Raw genomic sequence first — 17,282 nt, 5'->3', positions numbered from 1 at the left:
ATATTTGCCTATTTTGTTTAATACATAGTTTCTAGTTGCACTGCAGCATTGGTTAAAATAAAATTTAATAGATGTACTAATATCATTATTTTCTGTCCACAGACCCAGTAAAGAACAATATTATGATGTACTTTCTTAGAAAAGAGAGCACAAATAGACATTTCCCTTCACAGGAATTGCAAACATAATTTTTTCAAATGGTTCTGAGCACTATGGGACTTAACTGCTGGGGTCATCAGTCCCCTAGAACTTAGAACTACTTAAACCTAACGAACCGAAGGACGTCACACACATCCATGCCCGAGGCAGGATTCGAACCTGCGACCGTAGCGGTCGCGCTGTTCCAAACTGTAGCGCTTAGAACCGCTCGGCCACTCCAGCAGGCTTAATTTTTTCAACGATTTGGTAACTTTTTTCGTAGAGTAAGTCAAGGTGATGCATCACTCTATTGTTAAGATGTGACATAGGTATTAGACATGGCCATCTTTAGTGTACTATTTTTTCTGCTTGTGGGTTTGTCACGTTTAGATATAAGTTATTTCATTTGCTGCTGCTGTGTGCCAGGCATAGCGCTACTGAATTTCACTTAGTATTACTCTGTTATGCCAGTTTTACTACTGATTTATTTTTCTTGTTGCTGCACATTGGCTTATATTAGTTCTAATGTTGCATTTGCTTTGCTAATTTAGATATACTGCTGCTTGCTTTGCCAATTTGCATTTTGTCATTCCTGTTTGTGTTAAATCTTTTGTGCTGTTGCGTATCCTCGTCCCTTAGTTTAGCATCTGAGCTCAGTAGATTTAAGTTAGCTTAAGAGGGGGTAGACTGTGCAAGAGAATGAGTTTCGATGAATTGGAAGAAATGCATTAGAAAGTTATATGAAAAAGATTTTGGCAAAAATGAGTATTGTACAATGAGAAATATTTATTTTAAAAGAGGATGAATAGAATACAGAAAGCAGGTTCAGATAGGACTTCTTGGGAATAATGATGAACGAAGGGAGATCTCCAAGAAAAAGAAAGTTGTGTTTGCAAAATACTGCAGTAATACAAACCCTGTTCTTTCCTTTTGTGTTACTCCACTGTGTTTCTGTACCCTTGTGTATTTGTGTTCTTCCTGTCTTTATGTGTTTAGCTAAAACGAGTTATGTTGTAGAATTTTTCTAATAATGTTATTTTCTTTGTAAAGATGTTCAGACATTATTTATTCTCTTCTGTTTTTATGCTCACGTGTGAAGTTGATGTTTCGAAAGTTATTCTGATCTTTTATGTATTTACTTATGTCATAATTCCTGTAACACTGATGTATATATCTATTTCTATTCTTTTGTAAAGCCTGTATTACTAGAAATGTTATCTGTATTATTATGTTTTTAATGATGTTTTCTGTACCTTTGCTATTGTATTCTCATCTCATGTTATAAAATTGTAATTGACACCAGTTCATCAAATTAAGTAACTTGTAAGCATTCATTTCAGTGCATACATTTCTGTTGGTCATAGTATATGCACAATATGAGAGAAGGTGGGACTGTTACTGTTTGCACGTGTGTTGATAATTCAGCAAGGGACTGGTTCACAGCATTGCTGGTTCTAAGGACGATTCCAAAAACTTTGTGAGTGCACAAGTGGTGGTTTATGGACTTGCTATTTCTGGTTCAAAGGACAATTCCAAAAACTTTGTGAGTGCACAAGTGGTGGTTTATGGACTTGCTATTGCTGGTTCAAAGGACAATTCCAAAAACTTTGTGAGTGCACAAGTGGTGGTTTATGGACTTGCTATATTGTCCGCAAGATTCGTCGATGGTGATTGTGCACTTGCACGGCAACAGATAGCTTCTGGCCATCTCTACAAGGACTGCAGTGGGTCTGTACCTTTGATGGCCCACCAATACCATTATTTCTACAAGGACTGTAGTGGGTCTGCACCTTTGATGGCCCACCAATACCATAATCTCTACTAGGACTCTGTGATGACCTACCTACCAATATTCTTCAAAACTTCGACTGACTCTGCTGTGGGTTTGCTCTGTTGTGGCCCATTACCTGTCTGCATGTCAAGAGTCAGCACTGTCTTTCTGTTGGAAGGACAACACTACTTCTTCAAGACTGCATGGAAATCCACTACTTCCGTGTGCATTTTCTTTTACTAATCAGACTGTGAGGAAAACACCGCAATTTTCCTGTGATGAATGATCAGGGCTGTCTTTATGGAATGTGAGAAAATCCTTGCTTTTGACCAACAGTGTATCAATAAGTGTGTGCATTGGATACCTTTATTATTGTAATTATGAAAAATTTCTTCAAATCTGTATTGGCCACTGCCCAAAACAATTTGTAAAATTTTTTGTGGGGAGCATGGGGACTATGTAAGTAGGCTGTTTAGGTTTTTATATTGGTAACGCCAAGTAGCGCTCTGTTTGAAAATCACTGGCTGTACTGTATGCAGTCTGTGTCTGCTTTGCATTGTTGAAAAATTCTCTGTTGTAGTGAGCAGTTGGATGTTAACAGCGCGTAGCGTTGCGCAGTTGGAGGTGAGCTGCCAGCAGTGGTGGATGTGGGGAGAGAGATGGCGGAGTTTTGAGAGCGGATGATCTGAACGTGTGTCCACCAGAGACAGTAAATTTGTAAGACTGGATGCCATGAACTGCTATATATATATATATATATAATGATTTTTGAACACTATTGCCGGCCGCGGTGGTCTAGCGGTTCTGGCGCTGCAGTCCGGAACCGCGGGACTGCTGCGGTCGCAGGTTCGAATCCTGCCTCGGGCGTGTGTGTGCTGTCCTTAGGTTAGTTAGGTTTAAGTAGTTCTTAGTTCTAAGTTCTAGGGGACTTATGACCTAAGATGTTGAGCCCCACAGTGCTCAGAGCCATTTTTTTGAACACTATTAAGGTAAATACATTGTTTGTTCTTTATCAAAATCTTTCATTTGCTGACTGTGCCTATCAGTAGTTAGTGACTTCAGTAGTTAAAATCTTTTATTTAGCTGGCAGTATTGGCGCTCACTGTATTGCAGTAGTTTGAGTAACGAAGATTTTTGTGAGGTAAGTCTTTCATGAAAGGTATAAGTTATTGTTAGTCAGGGCCACTCTTTTGTAGGGATTATTAAAAATCAGATTGCGTTGCGCTAAAAATATTGTGTGTCAGTTTAGTAATGATCAGAATAAGTAAAGAGAGAAATGTCTGAGTACGTTCAGTTTTGCTCAGCTGTTTGAAAATCAAATAACGTAAGGGGTTTAACAGCACAGTAATTCATTAGTTTTTCTAAGGGGAAGTTTCAGAAGTCGTTTCTGAAAGTATTTTTATGGAGTGTAGCCATGTATGGAAGTGTAACACCGACGATAAATAGTTTGGACAAGAAGAGCATAGAAGCTTTCGAAATGTTGTGCTACAGAAGAATGCTGAAGATTAGACGGGTAGATCACATAACAAATGAGGAGATATTGAATAGAATTGGGGAGAAGAGAAATTTATGGCACAACTTGACTTGAAGAAGGGATCGGTTGGTAGGTCATGTTCTGAGGCATCAGGGTATCACCAATTTAGTATTAGAGGGCAGCGTGGAGGGTAAAAATCGTACAGGGAGAACAAGAGATGAATACACTAAGCAGATTCAGAAGGATGTAGGTTGCACTAGGTACTGGGAGATGAAGCTTGCACAGGGTAGAGTAGCATGGAGAGCTGCATCAAACCAGTTTCAGGACTGAAGACCACCACCACAACAACAACAACAACAACAACAAAGCAGTAGTACGCGATCATACAATGTTAACATGATAATTGAGTGGTTGAGAGTACAAGTGGTAAAAATGACATTTCACAAGAATATGATCTAAACGCTCATTTGGGTAGCTAAAGTCTGGATCTCTTCCGAGTAAAGAAGTACAAGGAATTTTCTGCACAGTGCTGCACTGGATGATGATCAAGCTTAAGCTCTAAGCCAGAGCTTGTACTGCATTTAGAACACAACTAATGCAAGTGGCTGTCAGAAGGAAGTGCTGCAGTCTTTAATGAAGTTTCAGGTATATATGGTCTCTCTTACATGGCAAAGATATGGTTCAAATATGTATTTGTTTCCAAAACAGAAGAGAAGCAGTCAAGGTCAGCAGATAGTTTTCCGAGGTGGAAATGGAAACAGAACATTTTCTTTCAATTAAAGCCATGGATTCCATGGCGAAGGACAAAGCTGTTAAGGACACAGTAGGAAACAAAATACAGTGAGGAATATGTGGTGGAATTGAATCAGAAAAGGAAAGCCTCTAACAATGCAGTTCACCCATTCACTAACCATATTCTTGAGTTTTTAGAAGCAGATTTTAGAAGGCTCAATACCGGTTCCCCATCAATGCCTCTTAGAGAAATGCTAAATCTTCAGGAGATACTCTTTCTATATCCCATCCCCAGACAGTAGTTACCATAGGACTAAGAAAATTGAGTAGAGAAATAAGACAAGGGCAAAGAAGGGAACGAGGAAGACCGACAAATGTACAACAAAATGGTGCAGCATAAAGAGCACATTCTTTCTTCAATATATCACTGAAGGAATTGATTATGATTCAGTAGACACTGACTGTGGCAAGATTATACAAAGTGACTGTGAATAAGCTCTCTTATGTTTTGGAACCAACCCAATATATTTTCGTTTTGGTATTTTTTTAATCTTATGGGACTTAACTGCTAAGGTCATCAGTCACTAAGCTTACAGACTACTTAATCTAAATTATCCTAAGGACAAACACACACACCCATGCCCAAGGGAGGACTCGAATCTCCGCCGGGAGCAGCCGCACAGTCCATGACTGCAGCGCCCGAGACCGCTCGGCTAATCCCGCGCGGCGGTATTTTTATTTTATTTGATATTTACCTATTTTTACGGCTTATTACATTACTTTTGCTTTAATTGCTCGTATATGCTTATTTTATCATAGACATGATATTGTAATATGCATATCATGTGTCTTTTACCTAAACAATCTTCAAAATAGAACACAAGTAAATAAAATGTTTTTTTGCACTGTCAGGTTTTGTTCTAAAAAGCTTTGGGATGCAAGGATTACAAGTATTTTTAATATATTATAAAAATAATGCAGGGGCAGTAAAATCTATAACGATACTTAAATCTACACACAGACTAACTGACCGCAAAAAATTCTGATATTTAGATTGTACCGTAGTATATAAATGGCTGTTTCACTTTGGCAGTCATTTACTCAGTTTGCTTCAGCAAGCACTTGTACCGCTTGAACTCTGAACTTCCCAATTCATTACTTCAGATTCGCCTAATTATTACAGTATTCACGTTACTGGTTTCGGAAATTTATTGCCGTCTTGAGACGTGATAACTAACCCACAAAACCCTTCGTCGTTGTTGTTGTTGTTGTTGTTGTGGTCTTCAGTCCTGAGACTGGTTTGATGCAGCTCTCCATGCTACTCTATCCTGTGCAAGCTTCTTCATCTCCCAGTATCTACTGCAACCTACATCCTTCTGAATCTGCTTAGTGTATTCATCTCTTGGTCTCCCTCTACGATTTTTACCCTCCACACTGCCCTCCAATGCTAAATTTGTGATCCCTTGATGCCTCAAAACATGTCCTACCAACCGATCCCTTCTTCTAGTCAAGTTGTGCCACAAACTTCTCTTCTCCCCAATCCTATTCAACCTATTCAATACCTCCTCATTAGTTACGTGATCTACCCACCTTATCTTCAGCATTCTTCTGTAGCACCACATTTCGAAAGCTTCTATTCTCTTCTTGTCCAAACTAGTTATCGTCCATGTTTCACTTCCATACATGGCTACACTCCATACAAATACTTTCAGAAACGACTTCCTGACACTTAAATCTATACTCAATGTTAACAAATTCCTCTTCTTGAGAAACGCTTTCCTTGCCCTTGCCAGTCTACATTTTATATCCTCTCTACTTCGACCATCATCGGTTATTTTACTCCCTAAATAGCAAAATTCCTTTACTACTTTAAGTGTCTCATTTCCTAATCTAATTCCCTCAGCATCACCCAACTTAATTTGACTACATTCCATTATCCTCGTTTTGCTTTTGTTGATGTTCATCTTATATCCTTCTTTCAAGACACTGTCCATTCCGTTCAACTGCTCTTCCAAGTCCTTTGCTGTCTCTGACAGAATTACAATGTCATCGGCGAACCTCAAAGTTTTTACTTCTTCTCCATGAATTTTAATACCTACTCCAAATTTTTCTTTTGTTTCCTTTACTGCTTGCTCAATATACAGATTGAATAACATCGGGGAGAGGCTACAAACCTGTCTTACTCCTTTCCCAACCACTGCTTCCCTTTCATGCCCCTCGACTCTTATAACTGCCATCTGGTTTCTGTACAAATTGTAAATAGCTTTTCGCTCCCTGTATTTTACCCCTGCCACCTTTAGAATTTGAAAGAGAGTATTCCAGTCAACATTGTCAAAAGCTTTCTCTAAGTCTACAAATGCTAGAAACGTAGGTTTGCCTTTTCTTAATCTATTTTCTAAGATAACTCGTAAGGTCAGTATTGCCTCACGTGTTCCAATATTTCTACGGAATCCAAACTGATTATCCCCGAGGTCGGCTTCTACCAGTTTTTCCATTCGTCTGTAAAGAATTCGCGTTAGTATTTTGCAGCTGTGACTTATTAAACTGATAGTTCGGTAATTTTCACATCTGTCAACACCTGCTTTCTTTGGGATTGGAATTATTATATTCTTCTTGAAGTCTGAGGGTATTTCGCCTGTCTCATACATCGTGCTCACCAGATGGTAGAGTTTTGTCATGACTGGCTCTCCCGAGGCCATCAGTAGTTCAAATGGAATGTTGTCTACTCCCGGGGCCTTGTTTCGACTCAGGTCTTTCAGTGCTCTGTCAAACTCTTCACGCAGTATCTTATCTCCCATTTCATCTTCATCTACATCCTCTTCCAATTCCATAATATTGTCCTCGCCCTTGTATAAACCCTCTATATACTCCTTCCACCTTTCTGCCTTCCCTTCTTTGCTTAGAACTGGGTTTCCATCTGAGCTCTTGATATTCATACAAGTGGTTCTCTTCTCTCCAAAGGTCTCTTTAATTTTCCTGTAGGCAGTATCTATCTTACCCCTAGTGAGACAAGCCTCTACATCCTTACATTTGTCCTCTAGCCATTCCTGCTTAGCCATTTTGCACTTCCTGTCGATATCATTTTTGAGACGTTTGTATTCCTTTTTGCCTGCTTCATTTACTGCATTTTTGTATTTTCTCCTTTCATCAATTAAATTCAATATTTCTTCTGTTACCCAAGGATTTCTATTAGCCCTCGTCTTTTTACCTACTTGATCCTCTGCTGCCTTCACTACTTCATGCCTCAGAGCTACCCATTCTTCTTCTACTGTATTTCCTTCCCCCATTCCTGTCAATTGTTCCCTTATGCGCTCCCTGAAACTCTGTACAACCTCTGGTTCTTTCAGTTTATCCAGGTCCCATCTCCTTAAATTCCCACCTTTTTGCAGTTTCTTCAGTTTCAATCTGCAGTTCATAACCAATAGATTGTGGTCAGAATCCACATCTGCCCCAGGAAATGTCTTACAATTTAAAACCTGGTTCCTAAATCTCTGTCTTACCATTATATAATCTATCTGATACCTACTAGTATCTCCAGGATTCTTCCAGGTATACAACCTTCTTTTATGATTCTTGAACCAAGTGTTGGCTATGATTAAGTTATGCTCTGTGCAAAATTCTACAAGGCGGCTTCCTCTTTCATTCCTTCCCCCCAATCCATATTCACCTACTATGTTTCCTTCTCTCCCTTTTCCTACTGACGAATTCCAGTCACCCATGACTATTAAATTTTCGTCTCCTTTCACTACCTGAATAATTTCTTTTATCTCGTCATACATTTCATCTATTTCTTCATCATCTGCAGAGGTAGTTGGCATATAAACTTGTACTACTGTAGTAGGCATGGGCTTTGTGTCTATCTTCGTCATGGTGCATAAAAACTCATCACTATACGTAGCATGTTAAAATGTCGCAGAGCAAAAGAGACAATGTGACGATTCGATGCATATCTCATTGGTGTATTCTATATCATTTCACGACGTGCAGAATGCATGTAACTCAAAATATTTTATGTATCATGACGAAGCTGTTTGTAGATTATCTCATCGGAAGAGGACTGTAAATTGCCGAGACCGGTAATGTGAAAGCTGTAGTAGACGAAGTAGGTGACCTTGACGTAATGAACTATTATATAGCAAAATTTTCTTTCATCCATTTCCCTATTGCCAGTGTTGCACAAGTCAACTGTCTGGGCTCTACTGAGTCTCGCAATTTTCATGACTGATGCGTGGATGAGAGACCAACTTCCATTTCGAAGACTTTACTGTTTGTTGCGATTTTTCTATGCATCACTCTGTACCCCATCAGACAGCTTCCAACCCATCAATGAGATGTGTATACTAAACCAAATGTGTTTCCAATTACTGTTTAGTGAGCATTTTGCATTTTTACATGATTTTTCGTTGTGATGCAGTAAAATTTAATTTTTTTCTTTCATTTTGGTTTGTGGTTCTATAAATATTGTGATGTCGTCAGTCATACGACCACACCGCCGCCTGAGAGATCGATCCGCCCGATGCGATTATCTCGATAAACGGAACAGAAGAACGGCTGTGTTAGCCAAACAGTACACAGCCAGCCGCAGTACTTATACTCGCCGCGAGGCCACTTCATGTGCAGCAGGAGCGTAGTACACATGTGCCAGTCTGCAGTTCGTAGCCGCGCTCAGTGGTCAGCCAGCGCCGATGTTAGTCAGTCATCGTCTGCAGCTCAGTCACTGATGCCATCATGTCTTTGTAACTCCGTTCCAAGTTAGTCTTCAAATTCCCCGGATTCGACATTCAAGATTACGAGAGATTAATTCGTCACTGCAAGATTTGTGACTTGTAAATTATGTCATTGTACAGACGCTTAGTCTAGTCGCGTCTTCTATAACTGTCAGTCAACTGATCATGGACTACAGCAAAGTTAACTAATAAATAATTTCTTCTTTTGTACTCCTGCTAATTAACTGAGTTTTCTTGTTGTAGCTACCAAGCAGTTTTGACATAGTAGAACCCACATGTCCACCTCCTTGGCTACCTCATACACTCCTGGAAATGGAAAAAAGAACACATTGACACCGGTGTGTCAGACCCACCATACTTGCTCCGGACACTGCGAGAGGGCTGTACAAGCAATGATCACACGCACGGCACAGCGGACACACCAGGAACCGCGGTGTTGGCCGTCGGATGGCGCTAGCTGCGCAGCATTTGTGCACCGCCGCCGTCAGTGTCAGCCAGTTTACCGTGGCATACGGAGCTCCATCGCAGTCTTTAACACTGGTAGCATGCCGCGACAGCGTGGACGTGAACCGTATGTGCAGTTGACGGACTTTGAGCGAGGGCGTATAGTGGGCACGCGGGAGGCCGGGTGGACGTACCGCCGAATTGCTCAACACGTGGGGCGTGAGGTCTCCACAGTACATCGATGTTGTCGCCAGTGGTCGGCGGAAGGTGCACGTGCCCGTCGACCTGGGACCTGACAGCAGCGACGCACGGATGCACGCCAAGACCGTAGGATCCTACGCAGTGCCGTAGGGGACCGCACCGCCACTTCCCAGCAAATTAGGGACATTGTTGCTCCTGGGGTATCGGCGAGGACCATTCGCAACCGTCTCCATGAAGCTGGGCTACGGTCCCGCACACCGTTAGGCCGTCTTCCGCTCACGCCCCAACATCGTGCAGCCCGCCTCCAGTGGTGTCGCGACAGGCGTGAATGGAGGGACGAATGGAGACGTGTCGTCTTCAGCGATGAGAGTCGCTTCTGCCTTGGTGTCAATGATGGTCGTATGCGTGTTTGGCGCCGTGCAGGTGAGCACCACAATCAGGACTGCATACGACCGAGGCACACAGGGCCAACACCCGGCATCATGGTGTGGGGAGCGATCTCCTACACTGGCCGTACACCACTGGTGATCGTCGAGGGGACACGGAATAGTGCACGGTACATCCAAACCGTCATCGAACCCATCGTTCTACCATTCCTAGACCGGCAAGGGAACTTGCTGTTCCAACAGGACAATGCACGTCCGCATGTATCCCGTGCCACCCAACGTGCTCTAGAAGGTGTAAGTCAACTACCCTGGCCAGCAAGATCTCCGGATCTGTCCCTCATTGAGCATGTTTGGGACTGGATGAAGCGTCGTCTCACGCGGTCTGCACGTCCAGCACGAACGCTGGTCCAACTGAGGCGCCAGGTGGAAATGGCATGGCAAGCCGTTCCACAGGACTACATCCAGCATCTCTACGATCGTCTCCATGGGAGAATAGCAGCCTGCATTGCTGCGAAAGGTGGATATACACTGTACTAGTGCCGACATTGTGCATACTCTGTTGCCTGTGTCTATGTGCCTGTGGTTCTGTCAGTGTGATCATGTGATGTATCTGACCCCAGGAATGTGTCAATAAAGTTTCCCCTTCCTGGGACAATGAATTCACGGTGTTCTTATTTCAATTTCCAGGAGTGTATTTGCCACCTCATGCTGATGGACTCGACTATGGTGGAAGATCGAGAGCCATCAAATATAGTTCTATAAATAACGGTCGGAAGTGTTGTGAGTGACAACTGATAGCTGGTAAGTTAGTTAGGGGCTCTATACTTTTCAGTGCTCTTTCTTTAATTAAATGCTGCGTACTTCCGGCGATACAACATATTTTTCATGATAACAACAATGTGCCTCGAGTTTTTCAAACGGAATATGGCGGGAATCTGTATTTTAGTATTTCCTTTTTTTGTTTGTTCTTCACAGGGAAGGAGTTAATTTCCCAGTACGATACTTACTTATCAGTTTAAGTTTATAGATCTAAAAAACCTGTGAAATACATTGGAAGAAAACACACTCTCTGAGAAGCTTATTAGAAGATATGTAAGAAATTCTCCACTCCATATTTCATCTTTGTCTTCGTCCTGAATTAGCGCCAGCGTCAATAATTCTTCTTCTTCATCACACATGTAATCGTGACATAAACGAACTTAAATCCTAGTTAAATGAAAACACTGAGCCATTCAATGAATGTTATCCAAATGAAAGCTATCGATAAATTTCCTAACAGTAAGACAATAGCGAACGCACTTTAGTTGCTATCGATGAAATACACCATCGTACCAAAATCTCGTACATAAGGAAAAGAAAAAAAACTACAGGAGTTCAATAGTTTGCAGTTCCTGCTGTCAGCGCATGAGAAGTATAAAAGTGGTACGAAAGTAAAAATAAATCATTGGCAGAAATATCACACTCATTTAACGTAAGCTATGAGGGGATTTCGGAAAATGGCTATTTGAAGTGTATTGCGCAGATTCTAATGAATTGAACGTGCAGTTTCGATAACGTACAAACAGATTAGATCAAAGGTATTGAAAGGAAAAGCAACGAGCATTCAGTCATCTTTCCGTCGTTCCATTCTCAGGTTAAAGTGAAGGCTATGGCTGAAAACGGCAACAGAAGGCAAATTCGGTTTTCATTTGTTGTTGTTGTGGTCTTCAGTCCAGAGACTGGTTTGATGCAGCTCTCCATGCTACTCTATCCGGTGCATGCTTCTTCATCTCCCAGTACCTCCTAAATCCTTCTGAATCTGCTTAGTGCGGTCATCTCTTGGTCTCCCTCTACGATTTTTACCCTCCACGCTGCCCTCCAATACTAAATTGGTGTCCATTGATGCCTCAGAATATGCCCTACCAACTGATCCCTTCTTCTAGTCAAGTTGGGCCACAAATTTCTCTTCTCTCCAATTGTATTCAATATCTCCTCATATATACGTTATCTACCCATCTAACCTTCAGCATTCTTCTGTAGCACCATATCTCGAAAGCTTCTATTCTCTTCTTGTCTAAACTATTTATCGTCCACGTTTCACTTCCATACATGACTGCACCTCATACAAAACGACTTCCTGACACTAAAATCTATATTCGATGTTAACAAATTTCTCTTCTTCAGAAACGCTTTCCTTGCCATTTCCAGTCTACATTTTATATCCTGTCTACTTCGACCATCATCAGTTATTTTCCTCCCCAAATAGCAAAACTCATTTACTACTTTAAGCGTCTCATTTCCTAATCTAATTCCTGCAGCATCACCCGATTTAATTCGATTACATTCCATTATCCTCGTTTTGCTTTTGTTGATGTTCATCTTATATCCTCCTTTCAAGACCCTGTCCATTCCGTTCAGCTGCTCTTCCAAGTCCTTTCCTGTCTCCGACAGAATTACATTTATGGGCTCAAATTATGCCTAAAGAAAACACAACTGAAGTTCACGTCAGTTCTAGATGTAATCACATCGAGCGATGAAGTGTAGTGATGAAGTGGTCGACTGCAGTGTGGAACGTGTTGAAACTGAGATTACCAGTCGATCCTTTTGTGACTAAGTCAATGACGAAGGGTGGGATGATTTTGCAACAAACGCGATGAGCAATACATTTTTCCTTTCTCGTATAATCCGAGCCTCTAATAACACTAACATCAACAGTATTTTAACGAATTTCCTTTCGTCCTTCCTTGTCTTCTTCCAATTAAATCTCTGTGCATAATACAAGTGAAATTAGACTTCAGTTGTAGTTTCGTATCAAACACAACCTCAGTCACATTGTTTTCTAATTCCAGAGATTTAAAAAAATCGTTTTATAACCTTATCCATATTGGCACTTGTTCGTGACAGCAAAGAAAATTCCAAATCTACCACGCTGTCCCTTATTAATGGGCTCTTGATCCTACGCTTGCTGGTGCCACGGACAAACTAAATTGGGAGGCGTAAAGATGGGAGGTAAACCCTCCGAAACTGGTAGCTTATCAACGAAGGGCATTGTGGCAAAGTTGAAACTTTAGTTGTTGAAATTAGTTCCAGTTTGATTTGTTCTTAATTTCCTACACTGTACAGCTTTGTCACGTAAGCATGAATATAAAGAAAGGAAGTTATCATAAACTTTATCAGCTGGTAGCATCAGTTCTGTAGGCTTAGCAGCAAAAAACTAGAATATGACTTTACATGAACTTTCACTAGATTAAGACACATGTTTGCACTATGCTGAGTTCAAAGACAAAGGTAGGTCGTGGGTCACCAGTTTCAAAAAGAGCATTTAGAAAGCATATCAATCAGCTACCGGTATTGTCATGGGAGCATAACATCTTCTTCTGATAGATATGCTGGGAAACATTCGGCTAGCTAATTACAACTAATACAATTATTGTTAAGATATACTCACAGACCATGACGACTGTGACTACGATGGCGATTAGGTGAAGATTAGTTACCTGAAAAAAAATAATAATATTTTAGTGTGTAATATTATTAGTTCAGCTAAAAGAAGGCGTTCTTCATATAGAAGGCGCTGTTATCAAGTAAAGAGAGGGGAACTTCAGTTGTTAAAAATGAGAACCTAAATATTCATGTTCATTAGGAGAAAATTAACAGCTTTCTCCTAAAACACTATTTATTTTATCAATGCTACTTTTTCAGGAAAAGTGAAAATCGTTCAAAACCCCGGTGAAAGAGAATGACATTTCAGTTGCTAAAAATGGGAAGCCACATTTTAACTGCATATTCGTCTTCAAAAGAAAAAAAATAACTTTATATTAAGGCAGTTTTCATTTTGCATGTATTTATTTTATAAATACTATTTTATCAATCTCTGTAAAAAATGTTAAAAATTTATGTCATATTTTGATTAAAGTTTGTGGGATACTTCCCTTTAATGGAGAATGATGCAATTTGGCAAGAAACAAGTTTTCACGCCTTACATGAACGGAACTCTCACTGCTCTAGTCCCACACGCTTGTATTATTATTATTATTATTATTATTATTAATTATTTATTTATTTATTTGTCATATGAGTAGTTTGATGCAGCCACCGCCACTAATTCCTCTCCTGCGCTAAGTTCTTCATCTCAGAGAAGCACTTGCAATCAATGTTCTCAATTATTTGTATGTATACTCCGGATTCTGGCCTTCCCTTGCAGTTTTTGCACTCCAGTCAAAGTTTTCCACATTCCCATTTCCTCACCGATTGTACGGGGAGCCATCTCATTTCTTATCTTACTGCTACAACACCAGTGGCGAAGGCCGTTTACGCTTTGTGAAATAATGAAACCACATTAGCAAGACAGACTTCACTGTGGCTGTGGCGGGGCCAGTGGACAGCACGCAGTCCTGGATTGAACTGACTCGACCACTTCAGCAGATTCTCGTGGCCGTTATCTACGTCGGGGCCGCCCACGTTGACATCGCGGTGCCGCGTCCGCAGCTCGTGGTCTAGTGGCTAGCGTTGCTGCTTCTGGGTCATGGGGTCCCAGGTTCGATTCCTGGCCGGGTTGGGAATTTTCTCTGCCCAGTGTGTTGTCCATATGATTTCATTATCTTCATCATTTGTGACAGCGTCTAGATTGGATTGCGAAAAAAAATGTACTGTGTAAGAATTGGGACGGGAACTGATGACCGCGCAGTTGAGCGCCTCACAAACCAAACATCACCGCGGTCCTGCCCCGTGCAGAGCAACAGGCGCCCGGCGTATCTCGTACAGCGGTGTCGACCACAAGATTCTCGACAGCTTTTTACGAGGGTACTCTCGTGGACGGATTGAGTGCCAAATAGGAGGAACAAAGTTAGAACAGGTGGACGGTTTCAAGTACTTAGGATGCATATTCTCACAGGATGGCAACATAGTGAAAGAACTGGAAGCGAGGTGTAGCAAAGCTAATGCAGTGAGCGCTCAGCTACGATCTACTCTCTTCTGCAAGAAGGAAGTCAGTACCAAGACTAAGTTATCTGTGCACCGTTCGATCTTTCGACCAACTTTGTTGTATGGGAGCGAAAGCTGGGTGGATTCAGGTTACTTTATCAACAAGGTTGAGGTTACGGATATGAAAGTAGCTAGGATGATTGCAGGTACTAGTAGATGGGAACAATGGCAGGAGGGTGTCCACAATGAGGAAATCAAAGAAAAACTGGGAATGAACTCTATAGATGTAGCAGTCAGGGCGAACAGGCGTAGATGGTGGGGTCATGTTACACGCATGGGAGAAGCAAGGTTACACAAGAGACTCATGGATTCAGCAGTGGAGGGTAGGAGGAGTCGGGGCAGACCGAGGAGAAGGTACCTGGATTCGGTTAAGAATGATTTTGAAGTAATAGGCTTAGCATCAGAAGAGGCACCAATGTTAGCACTGAATAGGGGATCATGGAGGAACTGTATAAGGGGGGCTATGCTCCAGACTGAACGCTGAAAGGCATAATCAGTCTTAAATGATGATGATGATGATGATGATGGATGATGATGATGATGATGATGATGATGATGATGATGACTCTCGTGGACATGGAAAGGGGTGTAGAAGGCTGTCTAGAATTACAGCGCGGCCTCTCCACCAGAGGACGTCTTGGACGACAGTGTCCACTCACAGATGCATGTCAGGGACATGCCTTTGGCACGCCTCCTTGATACAGCGATAGGTTGACAGTGCGCCAGACAGTATCAGTTTGGCTCTCAGCTATCTGGAGGGAGAAGCCCCTTAGAATTCACATCAAAAGATGATGGTCGCTCATAGCAATTCTCTGCACCATGTCTCCAGGGGTAACTCCGCCGAGCCCCTCCAAAACATTGGAAGAATGAAACCTCTATCCAGGTTGGCACGAGACTCGGCAACGATGGTCATCAAGGCTACTGCAGACAGGTGGTTCATCATTGACCAGTATGACACCACTCCAAACATAGCCATTTGTGTTGCGGTGTTAGCAGCTGCGTACTCGTGGGACGTTGAAACCCTAGTCTGGATGCTGCTACTCTTTGACCAGTGGTGCGGAATGACACGAAATGTCGCAGGAGGTCCACTACTCGTTGCCTGATGGTAGCCGCAGATCCTAGGATGTGCCTCGTGCACAACACAGTAATCCTCTCTGGTGGTGGTCAGACCTTGATGACGAGTACGTCTGCCCTCACACTATCACGCACATCAACATAGGACCAGCGTCACATCTGAATGACCCACAAATCTGGATATTGCACGATTCGACCAGCCGGCCAAATGGAGACCCACAATGGGGCCCCTTTCTAACGCAGTCAGGTGCTGATTACGCTGTCTCACACGAGTAGACGGCAACTCCCTGTCCTCCACAGTGATCACGCAACATCTGACGCTGTTCACTCCCCTTATATATCCTGCTGGGCCAGGTATCAACACTAAACACGAACAACCAAAATGCACTCCGGTGGACGTTCTATGTGTCACAGAGAATTGCAGCTCTAATCGTTTACATAGCAGTCTACGGTATGTATGTGTAGGAGGATAACTGACATCCGACTATGTCTCCTGGTTCCTTTACTTCTATTGTCAGAGTGTGAATTTTCTGTAATTTTGGGGTATTCTCTGTGATTTTGGTTACTTTCTGTGTAGATATTTTCCTGTTGCTCTGTGATTTTGGTTATTTTCTGTGCAGATATTTTACTGTTACTCTGAAGTCTACACGAAGTAGTACGGAGAGTGGATTTTTATTCTTTAGAAAAGGTTGTCTTGCGAAATTCATAACAGTTAAGATTATATGGAGGTTACGCTACGTTATTATTATGATGTCACTTACTAGTCTGTTCCTTTTAGTTTTCGCTATGTTCATTACATCAGATAATTCCAAAGTTTTGAGTACGAACTCCGACTTAACTCAAAATTTTGTGATTTCTGGTATGAGTATTTACTACTCCCAACGTAATGACCGATGCCATCAACGAAGGTGTTAGTGGTTGTCGCGTGAACTCCAGTAAATTATAAGCAACTGGTTTCAGAAATAAATTTTCCGTTACCTAATTATTTCATTATCCGATTCAAATATCACTAAACTACAAGTTTTAAATAGTTTTACGTTACACTAACCAATCTAAACTGGTATTGGTAACTGTTCGCTGTTTCACTGAGCTGAGCCTTTTTAGTCATTTTGGTAATTATTAGATTGGTGCATAAGTTCGTACCGGTTTTCCATAAGTTTACTAATCACAACAGACCACACAACAGAAACGTTAATCATCAAATGGCTCTGAGCACTATGGGACTTAACATCTGAGGTCGTCAGTCCCCTAGAACTTAGAACTACTTAAACCTAACCAACCTAAGGATATCACACACATCCATGGCCGAGGCAGGATTCGAACCTGCGACCGTAGCGGACGCGCGGTTCCAGACTGAAGCGCCTAGAACCGCT

The 17,282-nt window shown here is 41.7% G+C and overlaps 1 pseudogene; it reads right to left on the bottom strand.

Annotated features, from left to right (window-relative positions):
- The window catches only part of LOC126160554 (ornithine aminotransferase, mitochondrial-like), a 117,517-nt pseudogene extending 100,500 nt beyond the window's left edge, over positions 1–17,017 (bottom strand).
- Between the last annotated feature and the right edge of the window lie 265 nt (positions 17,018–17,282).

Source organism: Schistocerca cancellata, chromosome 2, assembly GCF_023864275.1.
Source record: "Schistocerca cancellata isolate TAMUIC-IGC-003103 chromosome 2, iqSchCanc2.1, whole genome shotgun sequence".
Lineage (NCBI taxonomy): Eukaryota > Metazoa > Arthropoda > Insecta > Orthoptera > Acrididae > Schistocerca > Schistocerca cancellata.
The sequence above is the reverse complement of the archived record's forward strand: the minus strand, read 5'-3'. Positions and strand labels throughout refer to the sequence as shown.